Source organism: Cynoglossus semilaevis, chromosome 20 (assembly GCF_000523025.1).
Source record: "Cynoglossus semilaevis isolate Cse_v1.0 chromosome 20, Cse_v1.0, whole genome shotgun sequence".
In the NCBI taxonomy this organism is placed as follows: Eukaryota; Metazoa; Chordata; class Actinopteri; order Pleuronectiformes; family Cynoglossidae; genus Cynoglossus; species Cynoglossus semilaevis.
In genome coordinates this window covers 8,521,664-8,529,546 of record NC_024326.1, presented here as the reverse complement: position 1 = coordinate 8,529,546, position 7,883 = coordinate 8,521,664, and positions in this window count along the sequence as shown.

The window sequence follows — 7,883 nt, the reverse complement described above, 5'->3', positions numbered from 1 at the left end:
GAGCTTTCATTACAGTTAATTAGGCTTTAGCTGAGGATTTAGCAATATCATTTTTAAGTCCTGTTTTTTTACACAGCCTTTTCACATTCTAACAGTTTATGTTGGACTAGAAAGCGATATCACTCTGCTGCTGACAATGGTGAAGAAAATAAATGCTTAGTTGGCGTTTCGTGCTCCCGATTGAATCCAATTGTGCTTCGGCCAACAACTGAAGCACAGTTTCAACGCAGAGTCATTTTGACCAGGAAGTGAACGCAGTCCAAATAGTCCAAAGCCTGTTTGCACTTTGCAGTTAATCTGCCTTTTAACCTTTTTTGACCAGTGGGAGTGATGTTTTACACTCAAATCTAGTTTTGAGAGAAAACCTTGACCTGAGACCGATCGTGTACATCACGCTTTATGGTAATGTGAGTTGTGTGATGAAACGATGTTGTAATAATTCTGGAAGCCTGTGGCTGCCAAGAGAGTTTTGTAACTAGCTGAGTGGGCCTGCGAGACGTGCAGTGAACGACAGCAACCTGAGGTCACTGTGATTTGAGACTGCAAGGTGCACTCGTCTGCCCTGGCTGGCTGCAGACGAGGAATGAGGCGCGCACTGACAGCTGCATCTCCGTGTTGAGTAAAATGAATGTAAGGAAACACAAAGAGAAGGAGACACTTGCTCAACCTGTCAACAGCTTCTCCATAATTCAATAAGTCAAGGTGGAGGACCATTCCTGGGAGGCTACAGCACCTTCATAAATAGCTGTCGAGAATGATGGGTGTTTTTCTATCTTTTTTTTTTTTTCCAGGGTAATCTTGCTTGTCTCTCTCAACAAGCCCGCAAATATAATTGAAAACAAGGTCGTGAAAAAAACACAAGGCAAGGGCTGACACAAGGAATGTTTCTTTGTCCACGGATGGTTACGCTTTCACTGTCCTGTTTTAACACGTTCCAAGAATCTGAGGGTCAGCGTGTTCAACAATGTGTCCCCGCGACTATTATCTTTAAAACTAAATGAATAATCAATGTTTTAATGTGGAATGACAGTATTCTCAAGTCCAAATTGAGGAAATACTGCTCTGTCAGTATTCTACAAAGGAAAACATTTGCTTAAATGTTTTCGACATAATTATAGCACTGGTGCAATTTGTCTTTTCAATAAAGCGGAATAAAAAACGCTGGTTTGCTGCCAGTGATCTGCTTTCATAGTTCAATTTTTACAATATTAGCACCAATAAATCACGAGGTGTAGTGTAGATAGTGGTTGATGAATTTTTTGGCTAACCTACCGCAGACTGTTTCTTCAATTTCCTGTTCAAATTCCCCTTCTGTCAAATAAAAGAAGTATTTCGACTTTCCCACCGGTTCCTCTTAATATATCTGCCCCACTACAATTGTGACTTAAGTCTCACTTGGCCTCTGGCCAGTGTGTTTACTCCAGCTAAGTCAACGGATTAACAATTTAGCCCGGCTACACACACACCACCTACACTAATCCTTAGACGCTGACCTTCACCAACAAATGAAGAAAACACAGACAACCCAGGGACCCTCCTCTACCACAAAGCTACCGTTTCTTTAATTCTGTCTTTATGAGCGGTTTCTATTCAAGTGCCCGACCGCGCTTGTTAAGATTGTGGCAACAGATACTCAAGTGCCTCTCTGTTAAAACTAAACTCCTCAATCCTTCAGGATCTAATTTGTTTGACAACTGCCAAACACAAAAACAGTCAGGGTGGGAATGGAGGGGACGACAACTCTCCTGCATTTATAGAATGGATTACTATCATTCACAACAAATGTCTCATTGGTGGACGTAGCCACTGAAGCAGCGCGTTGCCTTTTTTTGTATGCAACACGGCTATTACTTTCAAACTGTCTTAATTTACAGGCTATAGAAACTCACTGCCTCCAGTTAGGAAGAAAGTGCTGGTTTTGACCCGTGAGGTCAGAGCTGAACCTGTGCCACAGCGTCTGGTACAATGAGCAGCTGTGCAGGAAAGACTCTCATTCACTCACTCACTCACACACACATTACACACATACACACGCACTGTGTTGTCACACTGTTTGTCATTCCACATGTCAGTCATTCTAAGCTGTGCCAGGCCAACGTGAGTACACCGTAGTAAAAAGGACACAGCGGGAAAAGTTTGATCTATTCCTGTGTTCTCTTCAGTCTTTACCATATTTAAACATGTGTTTATTGATATTTGCCCCATTAAAAGACAGATGGACTTTAGAAAAGTGAATTAAGACAGAGAATTCATGACCAAGATTCATTCAGTATCAGTAGTAGATATCAGTAGATCTTCAGTGTACTTTACAGTACCTTTTCCTCACTTCACCTTGTAATAGCTCCTTCAATAGTACTATCAATACAGCGAAAACATGACCCAATACTTATCTTGGATGGATGGATGGATGGATGCATGGATGGATGGATGGATGGATGGGAAATTGCAGTGTAGCAGCAGCATACAGAGCATACATACAAAGACAATAGGAAAAACCTAGAGCTAATTAGAAAAAGCACAATCAAACCCACTGTAGCAAATAGATGCAAAGATGGGTATAAGAGATACAGATAAGCAGCAAACACTGTATTGGTAAGATGAATGAGGACAGGAGATGGACTTACTGTGTTTTCTGTTACAATACAAGAACCTGAAGAAACGCATAGGCGCTGAATACGTTTCTGTCTCTTCTCAGTTTAACGTCACAGTGAGCCGATTAGGAGTCCACACCTGAGCTATAAAACCAACATGGAAATAGTGCTACTCACTTTAAAGTTGTTGTTTTTTGGTGCATATTTTATCCTTAGTTTTATTGATACATAGTCTAATGAGTAGACATTGACAAACACTGTTTATATCAGGCTTGAAGAGTTATCAAAAATATTCTTCTGCTTTTCATACCACTGGGCGGCAACAGGCTTATTCGCTCCGTTGTGGATTAATGTTGGGGGGCATGATGTTGCTGTTCATCCTGGCATCATCTCTTCACCCTGATTCTCCTTTCTCATCTGGTTGTGCATTCTGTGAGTCAGAGACGCCTGGTCTAGCCGTGGTGCCATGTATCCTAATCACATAAGCACACGGGCTAATCCTCCGGACAGCTGGGGAATCTTTACTGCACAATTGAAGCATGAGCTGGACACCAGCGTCATCTCTGTAAGCCCCCTCACTTTCATCAGCTTGGCCTCCACGCACACACACACACATGGTCAACACAGCTCCGACAAATTTCCTTGCCATCACCCCACATGTAGACACAATTGAGTGGTCAGAGGTCAGCACAGCTGCTGATTGGAACTTCCAGCTCCTCCTTGATATGATTCATAGGAGGACCTGTTGCCTCTATTACAGCAGCATGGGAGAAAACAAAACCCCAAATTTGTCCCTGTAGTTCATATTTTATACAACTCTGATGCACAAAACAGGTGGCGACCAGGTGGAAAGAAATCCCTTTTTCACAAATACAAACGGCTGGTTGTATTTTCACATTTAATACTGTGTACTTATGGTATTGAATATCCATTTTAGCCATATCGGAAGTGCTTAATGACCAGGGGAATTGACTGACTGAGGAGTATATGTGCGTTGCGTACAGCGCATCTCACTGGTGATATGAGTAAGGACGTGTTCTTGTCTGGTAGCTGTGCCGTGATGAACTGCTTTCCTGAAGGGTCTGCTAGAGCAGTTAGAGCATCCGTGTCCTCTGAGATTCTGATGAATAATGGAGTAATAGGAGGAATTTCCTTGAGTATAAAATGTTTCTTACCTTGCATTTTCCTGACCATCAGTCCAATTCTCCTGGTGCAATTTGCAAGCACATTAAGCCCGCCAAATAGCCTCGGCTAAAACACAGATCTATGTTTATCCCACCTCCCCAGAAATCCTGCTATGGGGTCTCTGGGATTTACCTCTCCCTCCAAATATGTCTGCCAACTAAAGAAACACATGTTCCACTATTATTTATAGAATGATTTGTTTGTTTATTAACCTGTTTATCTTGGAGGAGGATGTCAACTTCAGTCCCATCTTATTAAATTCTTCACTTGGACCTTGGATAAAAGTGCAGCGTAATGTAAGAGGAGAAGGGAGGTTTGAAAAATGAGCACAGTCGTGTAAAGCTGACATTTTTATGATTGTGAGCAAGTGTTGAAAACCCCCCGAGCCAGTTATCATCATTATCCATCGCTCCTCTCAGGGAGGCCTCAGCCATGGTTGATAAGCTTTCTCCCTAGTTGAGGAGCAGATGCAGGAGGTTCAAGTAAAGAAAGAGACAGTGACAGTTTTTGCAGCGCACGCATCAACAGGATGTGAGTTTCTTCGTGGCGTTTTATAATTCAAATCATTTCATTTCAACTCTTTTGAATAGTTTTACTATTCTTAACCAAATGTCTCTGTTACCGGGGATGTGCAAACACCATTACCGTCGACTGCCTCACTGAGACAAAGTCTCTTTTGTTTGAAGAGCAGATTTAGTGAAACTTACTGTATATACAGTGCATTAATTATTTTTTCCTTAATGCACTGCATTTTCTCCATTTGCCCCTATTTCGAGAGTTTGCTGAGATCATGTGTTTTTCCAGGCAGGAGGGACACGCTGGAGTGTTGACAGGTACTTAACAACAATCAAAAGCAGTTATAAACAAGGTAACCCCCGAGCTGTTGCAGGAAGAAGGTACATACCTCACAGACCCCTATCACACTTTCCAGAGAGGAACTCACTCTTGACAACAAGCTGGAAAAAAAAATTCAAAATAAAATCATAAATCTGAAAGTTCCACAAACTTGTGGCATGAGCTCAGGTGTTTTTATAGTGACTGGCTCATGCAGTGTGGGTACTTTAAGGCCCCAGTTCTAATCCTCAGCTTGTAAAACTTATTTGGATAAATTGACACATTGTGTTGTTTTCCAAAGTCATTATTTTAGAATTAAAATCAAATTATTTCATCTTCATTTTATTTGTTTAACGGCGTTGCTCTGGGGCTCTGAGAGCATTACCTGCCACAGAGAGCAGGTGTCCAACCTTTCTGGGACGACTCTACAGGACCTGGACATTTGGAAGTTACCTAAAGTACAGCTTTTGTCGGAAGTGGGAAATTCTCCAGGACTGGGTGAAGCCTGTGGAGGGCCATGTAAAAGGAGTGTTTGGTGTTTTGTGCCAGTCTAATTTTTAAATTGGTCTTAGGGGAGAGTATGTTATAAAGGCAGCACAGCTTATGTGATGGTCATAAAAGAGATCTGAGAGGAAGTCAGTGGATTCTGCAACTAATTCCACTGGATGGTTTGGCTGTTTAGAATGTTTCTAGTTGAAATGCAGCTTCTAGTGTGTTGTGACTGTAGCCTCAAACTAGCGCCTTCTATATTTATATTTGAATTCTCTGTAGTTTCTTCTTTCCCAAATTTGAATGTGTTTAGTTTACCTGTCACACTGCCCTATTCAAATATAATCATTGTCCCATGGTTTTGTTTTGGGGTTGTTTTTTTTTTTTTGGACTGGGACCTAGTCACTCTGTTAGCTACATTTATTTAAAATGGCTTCTGAATCCAGTTACAATTTTGGCAACAGGCTGACCAGGATTAACACTCAATTCTGACGAGTGCATCTGAAATCACGACCAGATGAACTCCTTGAAATAAAATAGCAAATGATCCGCAACTTTCTGCAGTTCAGGACTGATGGAGTCCAGTCAGGAGAGGTTCAGGTTGTTGAAACTTCACAAAGTTCAAAAAAGTTTGTTTATTTTTCAAATCTGCACTTTCATTTCTCCCACTTCCTTCATGGCAGCAGCTGTGAAAATGTTGCCAGATTACAGTGTACCACAGAGTTCCAGCTCATATTAGTGCTTGTTATAGGTCAGGAAGTTAGAGAGAGTCCAGTATGGGGGCTACAGAAAAGCAGCTCAGGTTCGCAGGGCAGAGCAGTTATGACCCAAGGGAGGAATTGCTAACGCCAGGAAGGAGCTACTCCTGCACTATTGATTTAGGTACACGTGTCAGGAATTCCATAGGCTTTCCTATTGATGTTTCAGTATTAGACGAGTTGCAGTGGGTAAATGTTTTGTTTATCCAACTGAATATTCCGCTCATATTCCCAGTCTGAGATCACAGAGCTCTCTATCTCCTGGATTAGTCCTGCCTTAAGGCTTTTTAGATGAGTTTACAAGATATTTGCAGGATTGTTGAGAGAGAAAACTCTTCCGAAACCTTAACTTGTCTGTGGAGGGAACAGAGTTTGTTGAAATGAGAGCGGTTGAGCAGAGTAGTACTGCAGATCCAGAGCAGAAATGTTTATCTCTGACACTAATTGGTTTCAGAGTAACTTTGTTTGACATTGGAACCAAAAAAACTTATGGCCACAGCCGTGTGGGGTGGAATTCAGCTGAGGTCTCCGTAATCGCCTTACACTAAATCAATATAAATGTCGTAGCCACCTGAGGGCGATCCTGTCTGAAACGATGATTCCTGTAAACACTCCTGAGGGCGATCCTGTCTGAAACGATGAAATCCACTGACGTTTGAATCAGATTCCTGTAAACACTCAACCTCAACAATGATATCTGATTACATAGCAGGAAGGCCTTTGTGCTTCCCTCACTGTTCTTCCATCTAGAGCTGAGCCTGAGACATTTTTCCAACAGGCAAGGGACATGAACTGAAGACCTTCTGGTCAGGTTCTCATTTCCTTCCTATCAGATGTGCTCCTGCAGCAGGGAAGGGAAATCCCCTCACTGGCTGCTTTTTTTTTTTTTTTTTTGTCTAAATATAATTGGTGGTTTGTTCGAACTAAAAACAACCGCCGTCTGAAGGTCAGTTGACACACACACCTTGATTGTTTGACACCCTGGAACTAACCCTGGAAAACTACACCGGGGTTTACTCCAACTGGACTTTAACTAGAACAGGAACCAGAGTCAAACATCTGTTACCTGATTTGCCTCGATGACTCAGCCCAGAAATATAAAGTAAACTGAAGGAAGGTATGTTTGATCAAACCAGTGTTCCGTCAGTCAAATAATTCTGAAACATTTTGCTAAAACACAAAAAATAAATATTTTTTTGTAAAATATATAAACAACAACCAAGAATAAAACCAAACATTAAATAATTTAAGAATTTATTTATTATTTTAGATTTTTTTTTGAGCCTTTGTTATACAAAGATGTTAAATAACTTAAATACATTCTTACCAGTCATTTGTGATCTGTTTATACCTACAAGCTATACACATGAGGTAGAGGAAAAATAATTTAGGGTTCCCATAAGACATTAGTAAGTGAACATGGACGAAATTTTATTGGAGTAACTGTGTGATGTGTTGTTGTACTGTCATTGTCTTACAAGCACAGAATAAATCCTAACAAAAACCTCTATAACGTCTAAAAGTGTGATCACTTTAACATGGTGTCACGTGAAAAAGTTTATCAAAATGTGCCAGATTGCGGTAAAGAAAGTAGATGTGTATGTTGTGTTAGGATATGTTTGTGCTCGTAACAACAGCAAAGGCTTTGAGAAATGAAATCTGTTCAAAGTTACACTTGAAGCCTCCACCCCAAAGAGGGAAAAACACCTCCAAAAAAGAAACAAAAAAAAACAAACAGAATATAAAATCAATTTAGACTTTGACGTTATTTACACTAAACACATTTTAAAAAATAATTTATCTTTTCTTTCTACAAAATAGAACTTTGTACATGATCTACCGATGAACTGACAGTGCAGATTTGAATTTGATAACATGGATGACAGTGACAAGTAGAAACCAACCGGCTGCATCAAACTCCTCGGAGGAAATGTAATCCTATGTACAATCTATAAACAAACAAAACAAAAGTACACCATCTGCATGCGGCATTCATGCCATGTGTTTTGAATTAATCCAAGCGTGA